Source organism: Triturus cristatus, chromosome 5_1 (assembly GCF_964204655.1).
Source record: "Triturus cristatus chromosome 5_1, aTriCri1.1, whole genome shotgun sequence".
Classification (NCBI taxonomy): Eukaryota; Metazoa; Chordata; class Amphibia; order Caudata; family Salamandridae; genus Triturus; species Triturus cristatus.
Window position 1 is genome coordinate 297,691,263 of NC_140587.1, and position 19,752 is coordinate 297,711,014.

Here is a 19,752-nt window from a genome sequence, read left to right on the forward strand (position 1 = left end):
GTGTTCAATTTGCTAAAGGATGTAAAAAAAATAAAGGAAGAAAGCAATATTTTATAAGAAAAAGAAACATATTGAATCAATCAAAGGCTTTGGAATCAAAAAGAAAACTATTCATTTTAATTTTGAACAGGATCCGTACATTAGATAAAATAGTCAATGTAATGAAGTCAAAAAGCAAAAGGAAAAGAGTAGTGAAAAAAATTATTTTTGTAATGTGTTCTTAGGTAGGAGAATGGAAGCATAGTTCAAGTACTGAACCATTTTTTAATGAAGAGAGTTATCTTCAAAGTAATAGTTTGCTGCATGCAATTGACACCAGTGGTCGAACTTATGAAGTTAAAGATGGTTGTGTAATGGAAAAGGAGAAAATGGTTCCAAGAAATGAGGAAGAAGTGTCAGCTGATGAGGTTATGGGGAAACGTCCTAAAGCCCCAGTGTACACTTGGAATTGTAGTAGTATTTGTACTGTACGACAAGAAGCTATTGATAAATTACGTGACTTTCTAAGAGAATATAGTAAAAAAAGTGTTAAACAGAAGATTAAGGTGCTTTAAAGACTAGATCCATGCAGAGTGAGAAAGAATACTGGTTTGCAAGGACATTCTCTGGCTTGTCTTTCTAGGAAAGTTTGTCAAAGTGTTTTTCACCATTTTAGGATGCTGGCAGTACATCATACTGAAATGAGAAAGTTTGTGAGAAGATTGTATTTTGCTAAAAGTCCAGCACTAAAGTTAAATGAGTTGAATAGTGCTCTGTTGCGTGGATCTGTATCAGATGTAGAGAAGGTTACTGATGATATTCAGTTGTGTTACTTTGGTCCAGAACAAGAAAGTGCAGGAAATGACACAGTTATTGAACAAAATGTGGAAGAGAATGTAGAACCCACTGTTAGTAAAAATTTTGAAGATCAAATGACAAAATTTACTATCATCTCTAATGAAAGACCAAATATTACTTGTATTTGTTGCCGGAGAAGCCATTATAAAACTCAAACAAGTAATGTTGATCTCTATAAAAAAAGTGAAAAAGAAAATAATTATGAGTGGAAGGATTTTGCTACATATTTGTTTCTGGAAAATTGTTTTGATTTGGGTGAAGATCAGCGTATTTGTAAATACTGTTATAACAAGTTAGAAGAAAATAAAATGCCAGCTAGAGCTGTACATATTAATTTAGAATTGGTTGATATTCCTGCAGAACTTAGTGATTTAAATACGTATGAGTCTATACTCATTCAATGTGTCCATCCGTTTCACACTATAGCTCGTATGGAGCCCAAAACAGGTAAATTACCTCCTTCAGATTTACAAAGAGGTTTAAAAGGAAGAGTTGTCTATTTGCCATTAGATTTGAAAAAAAATATTGAAACAATTGATGCAGATAGTTTGGAAACTGAACCATTAGTTATTCTGGTTAATGGTGTACCTACAAAGAATAAGAAAATTTGGCAGGAGCTAGTAGATGTACGAAAAGTACAAAGAGCAAATTTATATTTGAAAAGAAATAATAAGTACTATGAATCAATTTGTATGGATGAAGATGAAGAAGTTTTACTAGCAGACACAGGAATACCAACTGGGCAAATTGAAAAAGTGGATAAGTCAAAAGAAGAAGAAATTTATGAACATTTCAGCATACATCCTCTTCATTCTAAAGAAGTTATGGGAAACACTATTGATCTGTTTCAGATGAAAAAAGCAAAAGGAACTCCCATGAGTGTATGGGAGGAGAGCTTGGAAGCTCGTTGTTTTCCCCAGCTGTTTCCTACAGGAAAAGGTGGACGATATGATGAACGTCCAGTACAGATTCCTGCTTCTGAGTATCGGACTACAAGATTATATGCAGAAGATCCAAGATTTCGTCAAAAGTATTCCTTATTTGTTCCATCTTTTATTTGAAAGTGACTTGTCTGCACTATCTTATGCAGTAAATCACATTTTAAAAACTGGAGTACATCTACATAATGTGTCTGCAAAGGATTTTATGAACAAAGTGCAACAGCGAGATGATCATTTGGAATCTCAATTGATTAATCTGATGGCTTGTCAGCGTGGAACTAATGAATATTGGTACCGACGCCATGGAGAATTGAAATGTATGTTACGGAATTTAGGAACTCCTACATGGTTCCTTACCCTAAGCTGTGCTGAGTACGCTTGGGATGATTTACTGGATTTTCTTCGAGAGGCAAATTCAAATATTGAAAACATCCAATACAAGACAGCAGGAGAATTGTGCTCATTGGATCCGGTTAATGTTAGCAGATATTTCAATCATAGATTTGAGGCTATGATGTCCTTCATCTGCAATAAAAAAAATCCACCTCTTAGAGAAGTTGTGGATTTCTTTTGGAGAAAAGAGTACCAAGCAAGAGGTGCTCCTCATATTTATATGCTGTTGTGGATCAAGGATGCCCCAAAATTTGGAACAGATTCTGATGATGCAGTTTTATCTTTCATTGAAGAATATGCAACATGTGCTATACCTAAAAGCACAGAAGAAAAAAACTTAAAAGAGCAAGTTTTACGTTTCCAAAGTCATCGGTGTGGAAAATACTGTTGACGAAAGTACAAGAGTAAAGATAAATTCTACACAAAATGTCGATTTGGATTTCCACGACCTGTTCTTTCAAAAGGAAGATGAACAGTTTTATGTCAGCTGTGCGACATACCATTACAAGAAAATCTCCGAAAAATACCTACAACCTAAGAAGAAAAGAAGAGTCAAAATATATAAATGACTACAACCCAGTCATTTTATCCATGTGGAATGCTAACATGGATATTCAGTATGTAGCTGACAATTCTATTGCTGTTGCTCTGTATGTCACATCTTACATCACTAAATCTGAGAAAACGGAATTGAAAGAAATGTGGGAAGAGATTTCTCACGAGAAGACTGTCAGTAAAAAGCTATACAGTTTCAGTTTAAAGATGTTATCGCATCGAGAAATTGGGTCATACGAATGCTCAGATAGGTTATCATCTGCAAGTCTGAACTCCAAATCCAGAAGAATAATTTGGGTAAGTTTAGGCCTTGCAGGAATGCGAAATCGGGTACTGAAATCTATTCGAGAAATTGAATATTTAGCAGAGAACGAACCAGAAAGTACAGACATTTTGAAAACAAATATGTTGGACACATATTACCCAGTCAGTCAGTCAAATACTCTTTATTCGAATCGTTAGACTCATAAAAGACATTAAAAAACAACAGTACAAATTTACAATCACAAAATACACATATAAACACTCAATAACTATTTTACATAAAAACGGGACAACCTTAAAAAGTTCTTGGCGAATTATTTGATTGTTTAAAAATTGTTTAAAACCTCACATGTTTCATTAATATCGTTGAGGGGAGTTTGCTTTTTAATCCTGAGAGCTGCCACTAAAAAGCTAGCCACGCAAAAAATGATACGAGTAGACCCCAGGTGCTGGAGGTAGACCAGAGCGGGCCTAACCTGTATGAAGCCAGCCTCTTTCAATAATGGAACCAGGTAACTTTTCCTTATATCCCTGAAAATCTCACAAAACATGATAAAATGTAAAGTGTCTTGTTGCGAGAATTTATCGCAGCTACAGGGAGGGCCTAATTCAGGTTTTATCCAGGAGGGGTGACTACTTAGGATCTGGTTGATCAAATTAAACCTAAATATAGTCAACAAAAACCTATGTAAAGGTTTAGTGACAATTTTAAGGTAAGGCTCCAAAGAGGGGGAAGAGGTTAACATAAAATGTGCCCTAACCGCAGGTTTCTCCAGTTCCTTTACCTCCCGCTCCAGTCTGGCCCTCTCCATGAATTTAATTTTGATCCATTTCACGTCCTCCTTTTTGATAGAAGCTGGCGATTTAAAAAGGTCTATACGGCCTAGTTGATAAAAAGTTATTTCCAGGTAGGACATCCATGGAATTTTGTGGGCTCGGTCCAGACCCCTGACATCAGACAAAATGACATGGTTTAGTGTTAACTCTGGATTGAGCCAGGTTTTTAACCAAAGAATCTAGGGGGCCAGTTTCAACCTATCCGTAAGATAATCCAAGCCCACCTCCGAGTGTAAGGCAAAGGTTGGGGAGGATTTAGGGAGGGAGAGAAGTTGTCTAATAAAACCATTCTCCACTCTTTGGATCCTGTCCACATGAGCATAGCCCCACAAGGATGCAACGTAAGAGGCGATCGATAGGCACTTAGTGTTATAGATTTTCAGAAGGGCCTCCATGGGCCGAGACCCTAATCTCCTTGAGAAGCCCATGAGTGCTGAAGAAGAGCGAGCCATGGACACGCTCTTCGCCTTAATCTGGGGGCCCCAAGATCCCTTATCGTCAAAAAGGACGCCCAGATAAGGGAAGACCGTGACTCTAGAGACCAGCTCCCCTTCGCAAAAAAAGGTCTTGGATTTTTTCCTGCCTCTACATTTGCCTACCACCATCGTATGTGATTTCTTGGCATTAATTTTTAAGTCTAGCTGGCCCATGAACGCCCCGAATTGATCCAAAAGTCTTTGGAGCCCAACTCCCGTTCGTGCTAATAAAACTGCGTCATCCGCGTATAGGAGTGCTGGTACCAGTATATCTCCCACACGCGGGACGTCCGTCCCCACATTCACTAGACTGTTTCCAAGTCCATTAATATAAATGGTAAAAAGGAGGGGGGCCAAGATGCAACATTGGCAGACCCCCCTCTCGGACTTGAAACGGTTTGTGCACCTGCCCTCCCTAGACACCCTAACCACTGCAAACAGCTCCTGATGAAGAGAAGCCATGAAATGAACAAGAGCTGGATCAACACCAAACTCCAGTAAAATACCCCAGAGCTTGGACCTGTTGACCATGTCAAAAGCCGAGGAGAGGTCCATAAAGGCCAAAAATAAGGACCCCTCCTTGGCCACCGTGTACTTTGAAATCAACAGATGGAGATTTAGGCATTGGTCAACAGTGCCTCTTTTTTCTCTGAAGCCATACTGGATATTTGCAAGACCCCCCCTCTGTTCAATATTTTCCCTCAACCTTTTCAGTAAGACTCTGCCCAAGATCTTAATCGCCGAGTCAAGCAAAGAGATGGGTCTGTAACACCCCGGGTCATCTCTCTGCCCCTTCTTAAAGATCGGTACTATAATTGAGGTGACCCAGGTAGAAGGAAGGGTGTTGCCATTTGCAGCGCAAAAGATGTTTGTTAGGATCCTAGCCCAAGATTTCGGGAAATGGGAGTACAGGTCTGCGGGCACTCCATCGGGACCCGGAGCTTTATTTCTCGAGGACTCTAGAATTGCGTTCTCCACCTCAGTACAGGTGAAAACAAGGGGGGCACGCGCAACAGCCACTATGGGATTTTGAGTCGAAACAGAGACTGTATTTCCATAAACTCCCTGAAAATGGAGCAACCAATCTGAGTCACAGATTACATTGTCCATGACCGTGTTCTCGGATTCAGAGAAAAAAGGGTGGTTAATAATGGTCCAAAAGTGGCTACTGTCACGCAAAACATCCACATTAAGGAGACTCTCCCATGCCTCTTGTTTGATAGCATTCTTCCTACTAGTAGTTGTTGCCTTGTACTCCTTCCTGAGATTGGCAATAAGGACCCTGTCTCTTGGGGTAGTTAAAAGTGCCTTCTTTAAAGCCCTATGAGCTTTAGAACAGTTTGAATCAAACCATTTACAATGATTGGTACCATGTCTATGTGATGTGGTTGTCAAATCAAGGGATATTTGGGCACATATGCTTTCAAAGGCCCCCATCTTGTCAACATTAGTAGCTGCTGGGTCCTGGCAGATGGCTACATTAGCCTCAATTTTAGGGAAAAGATTGTCAAAAAAAAATTCCGGGACAACCTTTGCCCACTTGAGTCTTCTACCTTGGTCCTTAGGTAACAGGGCATTTTCCCCTCCCAGTGGTATCGCACCATTGGCCTTAAGATCACTCCAGATTAACTTGAGTAGCACCGGGTTGTGATCGCTATAGGGGGAGCTAATTACTCTATAGCAGGGGTCTCCAACCGGTCGATCGCGAGCTACCGGTAGCTCGCCGAACCCCCATTAGTAGCTCGCGCCTTGCATCTAAAAATTTTGTATCCTGTTGTCGTCATTTATTATTCTTGGGCCTTTTTTTACAGCCGTTGCCTGCCCTCACCAAACCCAACTGCTCAGATTTGTCTAACTGAGCTTAGTTGGGGCGGGGCAGGCCAAAGATGACGTCGCTAGTGCTGATCTCCTCCTCCAGTCCATGTTACCGGCCTTTCACAGCCCGGCACCGCCCTCATGATCCAGCACGATGTATGCTGGTGCAAAGAAGCAGGTCCTGGAAAAACCTGCTAGCATGCAGGTGGTGCAAGCAGTATTGAACTGCTAGGAACCAGGGCCACCTGCTTTTTTTCTACCTTGCATCCTGGCAGAGAGAGAGCACAGCTGCTTCCTCTCAGACGCTCAAGAGGAGCTCTCCCTGGCAGGCCAGCACCCGCAGGTCTCAACACAGGGGCAGGAAACATGGCGCATAGCGTGGTGCGATGGGCCCACTGACAACAGACACTGTGTCCGGAGTGGTGAGCAGGGACAGTGAAGCGGTGATGAAGGGGTCCAAACACCAGCCGGGGGAAGGGAGAGAACAAAGACAAATGAGAAGGGTGGTCGAGGCAGGTCGGGCTGCGTGGAGGTTCGAGAAGGAGGTAGCTGTGAGAGGGAAGGGCGGAGGAGGAAGAAAGGCAGATGAGAGTGAGAGACAAGCGAGGAGCAGATCAAATCGGTAAGCATTATACCTCTTAATGCGCTGTTCTCCAGACTGGAGCTGTGATGTGTGCTTTCTGTACTGTAAACGTGCTGCAGGTATGCCACGGGCACTTGAAGTACTGGGTTTTGTTAATAGTGATATGAGCCTGCCTTGTCCCATCTGCTCCCGAACTACTAAATATATTATTGCTAATGCTAATTACATTTCTGGGGACTTAAGAGTGAAAGGGGCCCAAAGGATGCCTTCAGCAACACTGCCTGACAGTTTGGAAGCAGCCAAAATGACGACTAACAGACGAAATCGAAAATGTCTTTTTCCGCTTTCCAGCTCTGGGTTTTACATCAGGAGAAGCAGGGTGTTGCTAAGTTTCAGTTTCCTTTACTGAAGGCACAACATAAAAAAAATCCCCACGTCTGCACTCCGAAAAAGAATGTGAATTGCTCCACTCTTCAGAGCAGCTTTTCATTTCTGATCCAGTTTTAACTCTTTCAATCCCTTCTTTGGACAAGCCATTGACATCATAGGCATGCTCGTCAAAATTATAAATGTGTTTATATTTAACATTCAGGGATAGTGATGTGTGTTTTCAATGTTTAACACAGCAGCAGCTCACTAACATTACTGCAAATAATCTCTGTGCCACCATCACATTTCTAATATGTGATGTCCTTTTTCGATCTATTCTAAATGAAGAAACATTTTTATGGATGTTGCATGAAACATAACACAACATTTCTCTGCAAATACTCTGTAATAGACTCACACATCAGCCACATTCAAAATAAATGAAAGGAAAATGATATATAAATCAATCGGTTTAAAAATAATTAAAGGTCATCCAGGGAAGGCTCTCTGCAGAACAACGCTGGCTGTATCAGGGAACCTGAATGGTTGGAGCTCTGGGCCAGAGCCCATTTTGTCCATGCCTTAAAACGTCTCTGTTCCCAGTGCGTGTGGCATTCAACACTAACACTGCAGCAGAGTTCTGGATCATGGACAGACCTGGAGTATTCTGAATAAAACCCTTAATTAATCAAACTAGTTAAAAATTATTTAAAGCTGAACCAGGATGGGACATTTTAAAACTGTAATAAAAAAGAGTATGTGGTGAAGGAGAAATAATTGAGGTTGTTCACAATAAAATGAGTCTTTTTTTAAATCTATTGACTGCACATCTAAGCAGGTCGTAGGCTTGTATCCGGCAGTATTTCGTTACACTTTCCAGGAATGCTTCCAAGCAAGACACAACCTGCAGCTGTCTATAGCTTCAAAAGAGGGAGAGTGCCCCCTTTTCTTCAAACCACCATATGGGCTTGGAAGAAATTAGGCTTAAAGTCAATGAAACTGGGCGTGGGAGGGGTCTCTCGAAAAAATGTGCGAGTTTCCTAGCCTTCAGTAGCTCACGACAATTTTCGCTGCTCAGATGTAGCTCTCACTACAGAAAAGGTTGGAGACCCCTGCTCTATAGGTCACAGCCCTATGTAAGATACCCGGGGTCAAAAATATGTAATCAATTATTGAGCCGTGGTCATGCCCCTTAAATGTACATATACGCTCTCCCCCCTCTGTGTTCACAAATTCCATCATATTAAAATTGGCCAGCAAAACTTCAAGAGCCTCCCCTGCTTTAGTATGTTCAAAGTGGGGAGCCAGGAAGCCTGGTGGACCCTCAAATTCCTCAAATAAACAGGGATCACCACAAGGATGTATATTAAAATCGCCCATTAAAATTAGATCGAACTGAGTATCATTATTGAGACTGAAACTATCCAAAAAGTTTTCCAAAAGGGTAATATGGTCAGTACCACGTTCCCGATCCCAAGCGCTGTAAAAATTAATCAGTAACAGCTTGTGGGATGTAAAAACTGTCCATTCCACAATTAAGAGGTTTGGAGAACCCGACTTGATCAATTTAAAATCACCTTTCAGTGAAAGTGAAAAAAGGGAAATAAGGCCTCCTTTAGCTCTTCCCATGCTGCTAGTGATTGCTGGCACAAAAGCACAGAAGAAAAAAACTTAAAAGAGCAAGTTTTACGTTTCCAAAGTCATCGGTGTGGAAAATACTGTCGACGAAAGTACAAGAGTAAAGATAAATTCTACACAAAATGTCGATTTGGATTTCCACGACCTGTTCTTTCAAAAGGAAGAGTAAACAGTTTTATGTCAGCTGTGCGACATACCATTACAAGAAAATCTCCGAAAAATACCTACAACCTAAGAAGAAAAGAAGAGTCAAAATATATAAATGACTACAACCCAGTCATTTTATCCATGTGGAATGCTAACATGGATATTCAGTATGTAGCTGACAATTCTATTGCTGTTGCTCGGTATGTCACATCTTACATCACTAAATCTGAGAAAACGGAATTGAAAGAAATGTGGGAAGAGATTTCTCACGAGAAGACTGTCAGTAAAAAGCTATACAGTTTCAGTTTAAAGATGTTATCGCATCGAGAAATTGGGTCATACGAATGCTCAGATAGGTTATCATCTGCAAGTCTGAACTCCAAATCCAGAAGAATAATTTGGGTAAGTTTAGGCCTTGCAGGAATGTGAAATTGGGTACTGAAATCTATTCGAGAAATTGAATATTTAGCAGAGAACGAACCAGAAAGTACAGACATTTTGAAAACAAATATGTTGGACACATATTACCCAAACAGAAGTCATCATCTTGAGAACATGTGTCTCTATGAAGTGCTGCAGAACTACATTTTTACACGGAATACCACAGAAGACATCAACAATGGAAAATATAAAGTCATTGGTGAGGAAGGATGTTTGGTGAAACAAACAAAAGGAAGTTTGATTAATCACAGGAAGCTGAGTTGCGACACTACTGACAAAAAGGAATTTTACTACTTAGCACTTTTACAGCTGTTTAAACCATGGCGTTCAGAGGATGAATTACTTGGAGATTTTCAGAGCTATGAAGATTCCTTTAATGCAGGGGTCTCCAACCGGTCGATCGCGAGCTACCGGTAGCTCGCCGAACCCCCATTAGTAGCTCGCGCCTTGCATCTAAAAATTTTGTATCCTATTGTCGTCATTTATTATTCTTGGGCCTTTTTTTACAGCCGTTGCCTGCCCTCACCAAACCCAACTGCTCAGATTTGTCTAACTGAGCTTAGTTGGGGCGGGGCAGGCCAAAGATGACGTCGCTAGTGCTGATCTCCTCCTCCAGTCCATGTTACCGGCCTTTCACAGCCCAGCACCGCCCTCATGATCCAGCACGATGTATGCTGGTGCAAAGAAGCAGGTCCTGGAAAAACCTGCTAGCATGCAGGTGGTGCAAGCAGTATTGAACTGCTAGGAACCAGGGCCACCTGCTTTTTTTCTACCTTGCATCCTGGCAGAGAGAGAGCACAGCTGCTTCCTCTCAGACGCTCAAGAGGAGCTCTCCCTGGCAGGCCAGCACCCGCAGGTCTCAACACAGGGGCAGGAAACATGGCGCATAGCGTGGTGCGATGGGCCCACTGACAACAGACACTGTGTCCGGAGTGGTGAGCAGGGACAGTGAAGCGGTGATGAAGGGGTCCAAACACCAGCCGGGGGAAGGGAGAGAACAAAGACAAATGAGAAGGGTGGTCGAGGCAGGTCGGGCTGCGTGGAGGTTCGAGAAGGAGGTAGCTGTGAGAGGGAAGGGCGGAGGAGGAAGAAAGGCAGATGAGAGTGAGAGACAAGCGAGGAGCAGATCAAATCGGTAAGCATTATACCTCTTAATGCGCTGTTCTCCAGACTGGAGCTGTGATGTGTGCTTTCTGTACTGTAAACGTGCTGCAGGTATGCCACGGGCACTTGAAGTACTGGGTTTTGTTAATAGTGATATGAGCCTGCCTTGTCCCATCTGCTCCCGAACTACTAAATATATTATTGCTAATGCTAATTACATTTCTGGGGACTTAAGAGTGAAAGGGGCCCAAAGGATGCCTTCAGCAACACTGCCTGACAGTTTGGAAGCAGCCAAAATGACGACTAACAGACGAAATCGAAAATGTCTTTTTCCGCTTTCCAGCTCTGGGTTTTACATCAGGAGAAGCAGGGTGTTGCTAAGTTTCAGTTTCCTTTACTGAAGGCACAACATAAAAAAAATCCCCGCGTCTGCACTCCGAAAAAGAATGTGAATTGCTCCACTCTTCAGAGCAGCTTTTCATTTCTGATCCAGTTTTAACTCTTTCAATCCCTTCTTTGGACAAGCCATTGACATCATAGGCATGCTCGTCAAAATTATAAATGTGTTTATATTTAACATTCAGGGATAGTGATGTGTGTTTTCAATGTTTAACACAGCAGCAGCTCACTAACATTACTGCAAATAATCTCTGTGCCACCATCACATTTCTAATATGTGATGTCCTTTTTCGATCTATTCTAAATGAAGAAACATTTTTATGGATGTTGCATGAAACATAACACAACATTTCTCTGCAAATACTCTGTAATAGACTCACACATCAGCCACATTCAAAATAAATGAAAGGAAAATGATATATAAATCAATCGGTTTAAAAATAATTAAAGGTCATCCAGGCAAGGCTCTCTGCAGAACAACGCTGGCTGTATCAGGGAACCTGAATGGTTGGAGCTCTGGGCCAGAGCCCATTTTGTCCATGCCTTAAAACGTCTCTGTTCCCAGTGCGTGTGGCATTCAACACTAACACTGCAGCAGAGTTCTGGATCATGGACAGACCTGGAGTATTCTGAATAAAACCCTTAATTAATCAAACTAGTTAAAAATTATTTAAAGCTGAACCAGGATGGGACATTTTAAAACTGTAATAAAAAAGAGTATGTGGTGAAGGAGAAATAATTGAGGTTGTTCACAATAAAATGAGTCTTTTTTTAAATCTATTGACGGCACATCTAAGCAGGTCGTAGGCTTGTATCCGGCAGTATTTCGTTACACTTTCCAGGAATGCTTCCAAGCAAGACACAACCTGCAGCTGTCTATAGCTTCAAAAGAGGGAGAGTGCCCCCTTTTCTTCAAACCACCATATGGGCTTGGAAGAAATTAGGCTTAAAGTCAATGAAACTGGGCGTGGGAGGGGTCTCTCGAAAAAATGTGCGAGTTTCCTAGCCTTCAGTAGCTCACGACAATTTTCGCTGCTCAGATGTAGCTCTCACTACAGAAAAGGTTGGAGATCCCTGCTTTAATGCATGTAAAGATAGCATAGAATGCAGTACTTTCACAAATTATGTACAAATGTTAAATGAAGAAATTGAACAAGAAGCTACAATTGCAGCTGAAGTAGCTAGAGACAGTTCTCAAGACAGTCAAAGTTCTGGTACGCTCAGTCAAGATCCCCTAGGTCAACCAATCGTAGAAAATGAAGCTGCAATAGCCATGACTGAAGTGGAAACAGCTATGAATCAAGCTCAGGAAGATTTAATAGACTTACCAAATTTTGAACAACAACTGAATGATGAACAACAACAAATGTATGAAGAAGTCACAAAACAAATTGATCATGGATTACTACATGAAAATAAAGAGTACTCATGCACATCATTTGAACAAATCAGAATGTATGTGAGTGGACAATCTGGAACTGGAAAAAGTTTCTTAATTAAAGTAATTAGAAGCTACCTACAGAAAAAAACTGATTCAACTTTGTCTTGTGTTGTTACTGCTCCAACTGGGTTAGCAGCATATAACATAAAAGGAATTACCTTACATCGTTTGCTAATGTTACCAGTAGAGCATGAGAACAAAATAGAATACCACAAGCTAACAGGAGAAGCATGTTTTGAAGTTTCAAGAGTGTTGAAGAAAATGAAAGTTCTCATTATTGATGAGGTAAGCATGGTATCAAACTTAATGCTTGCCTTTGTGCATTTAAGAATGCAGCAAATTCTAAAGACAGACTATGACGTGTTATTTGGAGGAAAATATGTTATAGTTTTTGGGGATCTACTGCAGCTCACTCCAGTTAAAGGACAACCAGTATTTAATACTCTTGCACATGAAGACACGAAAAAGTCATTAGGAAGTATAGGTAATGTGAATATTTGGTCATACTTTGAGTACAAAGAACTCATTACCAATATGCGGCAAGCAAATGATGATGATTATGCAAGTATTCTCAAAGATATCAGAATTGGACTACTCACAGAACATGGCAGAAAAGCTTTACAGAGTTGATTGCTATGTAATTTGTTTCCAACAGAACAAATAGTTCCAGAGAAAATATACAAGAAAATTGCAGAAAAAAATACTGTAATCTGCTTAATGCCAACACTACATGAATGCTCTATATTCAATGAAGAACTTTTGAAACTGGAAAATGAAGAGATTATGAAAATGGAAGCCGTGGATAAAATACAGCATGAAGGAATACCTATTATATTGACAGGCAAATTGAAAACTAAATTGGATTCTCTAGAGAAAAACATATCGAAAACAGCTGGTTTAGAAAAGAATCTTTATGTATGTATGAACTGTCGAGTAATTTTAAGACGTAATTTGAATGTAGAAAAAGGTTTAGTGAATGGAGCTATGGGTAAAGTTGTGGGTTTTATTAATTACCAGAAAAAAGATGCAATTGAATTTTTAAAAATAAAATTTGATCAGATTGAAGAGGTTAAAGACATTAGTCGTTGTTCAGTTCGTTTTTTGCTTGTGAAAGACTTATATGTATGTAGGAAGCAGTTTCCGTTTTCTCTAGCATATGCTGTAACTATTCACAAATCTCAAGGATTAACTGTAGATAGTGCTTTTGTAAACATTGGATCTAGTGTGTTTAAAGAAGGTATGGCATATGTTGCTTTGTCACGAGTGAAAAAATTATCTGGTTTATTCATGATAGACTTTGATGTCTCAAAAGTTAGTGCTGATGCAAATTGTGTAAAGGAGTATAATAGATTAAGAAGAAGCTATGCTCCTCATTTAGGTCAGTATCCTGTGTTTGAAAAACATGTTGTTTGTTGGAAAAGGAGAATTAAGAATATCTGTAATGAGGATGTACAGAAGAGAAAACAAAAAGAGAGTGATGTGATTGCAAGCAAAAAGAAAAAGGACAATGTTGAAGAGGTTGTTGGTTGTCATTTTGAAAATAGCTCTGATGTCAACTGCTACGCTAATGTAGTGCTGAATGTTGTATTTTATCTTGAAAGTTTGCAAGAGCAGGTAATACTAAAATCATGAAAAAAGATTTTGTTCTCTGCTGAGTTTCCGTTATGAGAAGTTGAGTAATGCTAAAACTAAAATAGAAAGTGCTTCTAATGTTAGAAATCTTTTAGATGTATGTTCTGGATGTACAGAGTTTACACAAAATGTCCAGCAAGATGCACAGGAATTCTTAATGTATATGCTTATGGTACTGGAAGATGAAGGGGTAGAAATAGAAAATATGTTTGGTCTCTTTTAAAAATGGGAACATTGTTGTGAAAACTGTATGAACACACGCAACACTAATGTTGATTCTGAAAGGTTCCTACATTTAACATTACCAGAGAGTAAATCAGTGACTTTTAGTAAATTAGTTAAAGATGCAAATCACAACATGGAATGTTCTCAATGTAAATCAGAAATGTTATCAACGTTATTTTTAAAGAAATATGGACAGTATATAATTTTAATGATGCAACGTTGTAGAGCTGATGGAACAAAATTGGACACTTTAATAAAGAAGTTTGTAGGAAATCAATTATCAATATCAGGAAAGACTTTTGTTGCAGTTGCAATAATTTTCCATGATGGACCTTCTATAACTTCTGGTCATTACACAGTTTATCTAAAATGTGAAAAAGGCTGGACACTGTGTAATGATTCTCAATTGATTTTCAAGCAACGTTTGCCTGCAGAATTACCAAATTCCTACTTAATTTTTCTAAAACCAAAATTTTAGATACAAATTGCAGCATCTGAAGAAACCATTATTTCGATTTTATAGGATTACCATTGGATATTTCACCTAAAAAGGATTTAAAATTTACCATTTGGCCTCATGGAATGGTAAATGTTTTTATTGTGGACTTCTTTGACAGATAATATTTTGGTGTATGTGCTTAAGCAACAAGATTTACAGACGTTATTTATTGCAAATAGTTATTATTCTTAGAAGATATTTTTAATATATATGTTACATTTCTATCAAGGTATGTTTTACTGAGGATAGATTCAGGGCTTTTTTAAACAATCTTTCAGATTGTTTATTTTTTTGCCCGCTGTTAAGTGATGAATACAATTGATATCACTATTTTCAGTGAAATTCAATATATTCTGAAAACAGCAAAAAAAGGGCAAAAAATTTCTCTGTTAAATATGAAAATATGTGTACTGTATTCTAAAATGTATTGTTAAATATTACTACTTTTTTTCTTTTTTTTCAGATCTAGAAAGAAAATTTAGGAAATTGAATCCATTTTTCTTGTAATTAAAAAAAAACATTTATTTCTAATTAAGTTATTTTGTTGGTCAGGTAAGTTTAAAATATCTGTATTTGTCACCCCTTCACTTTCATGCTCCCTTTTCTTCACTTCTCCTCACTCTGCTTTTCTCATTTCCCTTCCCTCTCTCTTCTTCCTCTACTGCTCTTTCGTAACTCCCTCACTCCTTCTCTACTACTCCCCTAGGTTTACTGCCTCCATCACTATATTTTCAACCATGTTTCTCTCCCTGTCTCCATATGTCTTAGTCATTCTAACTGCCTTACTCCTTCTCAGTTCCTTGCTCTCTGTCTCTGTTTCTGTCTCTCTCCCTTTGTCTGTCTTACCCTTAATTTCCTTAACATCTCTGTTTCTACCACTCCTCCTCTCTCCATCACTCATTTTCCATCTATGTTAATTTTTTAACCTTCTCCGTCATTCTCCTTCCCTCACCTTCCCTAACTGTCAGTATCCTTTACTCATAGTCACTCCTATTCTCCTACTTCACTTCCTCCTGTCTGTATCTCACACCCCTTCACCTTTTTGCATTCTTTCCTTCACTCTCCCTCACTCTCCTTTGCTCATTGAAATCCTGACTCCCTTTCTCTCACTCCAGTTTCCTAAATCCCTCCATCCCCTCACTCCCCATCTCTCACTTTCCCTTACCCCCTTTTCTAATCCTCATACCCCTTATCTCACCATCACTCCACTTCTCTTACTTTCAATCCCTTTACCCTGCTGTACTTCATCCGCTTCATCTGTTACTCCCTTTTTCTATCTCCGTCCCTAACTCCCCTTTTCTCACTCCCCCTCCATCACTCTCCATTACTCACTGCCATTCCCTTGCTCATTCACTCTTCTTACCTGTATCCTCTACCCTTAATCCTTTTGTTGCAGTCAGTCTTTCACTTCCCTTTCATGACTGATCATACTTTCCTTTTCTCACTCATTCTGTCTGTCCTTTCCTCCTCTTCACTCAGTCATTTCAATCATTTCAATCATTCATGTATACACTACACATTCATTCAATAAAATTACAACACAGTATATTAGGAATATAGCTCTTCTTGGAGAAGTTAAGTGAGTTCTGAAAAGAACTGTTTTTTTTGTCTTTTTTGTTTTGTATTTTTTTTTAGTTTTTTAACTATTTTGTATTTTTTTTTTTTTTAGAGCACCAAAAAAAACTGGTAATTTAAAATTGTTCAACAGGAACAAAAACAATAAATGTAAAACATTATGGGCTGGAGCATGTGTGCTGCTGTATTTTTTTTTCGATCAAGTTAATACTGCTCTCACCGTAGCAAAGAACAGCATTGCACACATTCCAATGTATGTGCACCTTCTGGAAAAGTGGGCGGATGTCCAGTGACCTAGTACATGGAGAATCTGCGGCCACAGATGATGTGCTCGGCTGAGCAGGTGGAGGGTTGTCTCTTAGGGCTCTAGTTGACTCTCGAGCATAAGGTATAGGATGGACTGTCTTGAAGTGTCTCAACATTGAATAAATACTAAACGAGTATTTCTTCGTGGGATCTCCTCTGGATAACAAACTTCCACAAATAGTGCACGTCACCTTCGGGGCATTGACCTTCTTTTGGCCCTCTGGAAGGGTGAAGTATTTCCAGATAAAAGAGTCTTTTTGTTTGGTCTTCCTTGGTGGTACCACAAAGGTCTCCTCCTCACTCCCTGAAGTAGACTGCTGTTCTGCCATTTTCAAGTAAAATTGTACTTGAATAGCTGTTCAGCTCCTTGTCCCAGGAAATAAGAAGAAATAGTGAGGGGAGTGGGTGTGGTGTTTGAAGATTCTGGAACAGAAACTACTATAAACCAATGAAAAGTGTTGTTTCGTAATCACATGACTCGCCGTGCACGCACGGTGCTCGCACGTATGCGCGCACCGTGCGCCCACGGTGCTCGCACGCAACGCGTGCACGGTGCACGCACGCATCAGAAATGAATTACTTTTAACCCGATTTCTAAAACATGAAAAGGAGGCAGGGAAGACACCCCCTGACCCCCAGACCTTCTCAGGGGGTCCCTAAAGGACCTCGTAAATCAAAAAAACCCATTTCGTTTAATAAAACAAATTTGCCGGTGCGCGCACGGTGCTCGCACGCATGCGCACACCGTGCGCACACGGTGCTCGCACGCATGCGTGCACGGTGCACGCACGCATCAGAAATGAATTACTTTTAACCCGATTTCTAAAACATGAAAAGGAGGCAGGGAAGACACTCCCTGACCCCCTAGACCCTCTCAGGGGGTCCCTAAAGGACTCCGTAAATCAAAAAAACCATTTTGTTTAATAAAAAAAATTGACGGTGCGCGCACGGTGCGCGCACCGTGAAAAACCCTTAAAAAAAAAAAATACATTTTAAACTGTTTATAAGTTTATAGAAGATATTAACTATGCTGTTCAACTTTATCCAAATTCAAAAAGAGAGAGCTGAGCCATTCCATATTACAGGATACAGTCAATCTATAACTATATACATAGGTAGTTTATTGTAAAATAAATATATAAAAAATATAATAATACATACATAAATTAGCATTTAAAAAACCTTACAAATTCACTAAAAAAACCATAGGTTTCACACACGTTATAGTTAGAAATTAGCATTTAAAAAACCTTGCAAATTCACTTAAAAACCATAGGTTTCACACATGTTATAGTTAGGAATTAGCATTTAAAAAACCTTGCAAATTCACTGAAAAAACTATAGGTTTCACACACGTTATAGTTAGGAATTAGCGTTTAAAAAACCTTGCAAATTCACTGCAAAAACCATAGTTTCACACACGTTATAGTTAGGAATTAGCATTTAAAAAACCTTGCAAATTCACTGAAAAAACCATAGGTTTCACACATGTTATAGTTAGGTGGACATTTCACTCGTACAAAACCATTCAAATTCCCCCGTTATAGTTAGTTCAGCTAACTATAACTCGCGCGCCCGCAATGCACTGCTCATGACGTCACATATTACATCACTCATGACATGGTCAGTGACCATGTCATGAATGATGCAATATGTGACATCATCAGCAGTGCATTGCGGGCGCGCGAGTTATAGTTAGCAGAACTAACTATAACGGAGGAATTTCTATGGTTTCGTACGAGTGAAATGGCTAGCTAACTATAACACCCCTGAAACCTATGTTTTTTTCTGTGAATTTCTAAGGTTTTTTAAATGCTAATTTCTAGCTATAACGTCTCTGAAACCTATGGTTTTTTCAGTGAATTTCAAAGCTTTTTTAAATGCTAATTTCTAACTATAACGTCTCTGAAACCTATGGTTTTTTTTCAGTGAATTTCAAACGTTTTTTAAATGCTAATTTTTAAGTGTGATAATAGTTATACCTATTTGTTTGTACTGATTTTCTATGGTTTTTTAACTGTTTATTTATAAATATTTTATTCATTAAATAACATTATATATTTTTCTGAAAATTGCAAAAAAACATTTTTGTAAAACATTCAAACTGAAATATTGATTAATTTTTTTGTTTTCATTTTTTATTTTAATATATTTCTATTAATTACATAAAAAAACAAAAATCATTTTTTTTTTGGAGTCACGCACTCAAAGCGTACACATCACGGTGGGTGCGCGGATTCTAGCCGCCATTTTGAAAAGTTGTGAAGGATTCGCGTACGGTGTGCAACGGCTGCGTGTGTTCCAGTTACATCATATACATTCAATATATGAGGCCACGCCCCCTTCCCGGTGTATAAATAGAGCGCTGAATCACGAGCGCACTAGAATACCCCCACCCTCCTGAGGCTCAGCCGGGAGATAGATTTAGACTTTGTCTGCTCATTTGCACATTGCTTTTAAAACTGTTGTAATTGTTTTTAATAACACTTGCACCTACCTGACTAACCCCTGCCTGAAAGCGTCCCCAGCAGCTGGTCAGGGCTGAGAGGGAGAGAGAGCAGGAGGCTTGTCAGGCGCCATTACCCTCGTGGAGGCGAAGGCCACGCCCCCTCCCGAGGCCACGCCCCCTTCCCGGTGTATAAATAGAGCGCTGAATCACGAGCGCACTAGAATACCCCCACCCTCCTGAGGCTCAGCCGGGAGATAGATTTAGACTTTGTCTGCTCATTTGCACATTGCTTTTAAAACTGTTGTAATTGTTTTTAATAACACTTGCACCTACCTGACTAACCCCTGCCTGAAAGCGTCCCCAGCAGCTGGTCAGGGCTGAGAGGGAGAGAGAGCAGGAGGCTTGTCAGGCGCCATTACCCTCGCGGAGGCGAAGGCCACGCCCCCTCCCGAGGCCACGCCCCCTTCCCGGTGTATAAATAGAGCGCTGAATCACGAGCGCACTAGAATACCCCCACCCTCCTGAGGCTCAGCCGGGAGATAGATTTAGACTTTGTCTGCTCATTTGCACATTGCTTTTAAAACTGTTGTAATTGTTTTTAATAACACTTGCACCTACCTGACTAACCCCTGCCTGAAAGCGTCCCCAGCAGCTGGTCAGGGCTGAGAGGGAGAGAGAGCAGGAGGCTTGTCAGGCGCCATTACCCTCGCGGAGGCGAAGGCCACGCCCCTTTGCCTCCCCATAACAATGTGCATTTACCGGAAGCGCAGCGGACGAGCGCAGCGGGCGCGACGATTGCGCGCCGAAGGCGCGCATAAGGCAAGCT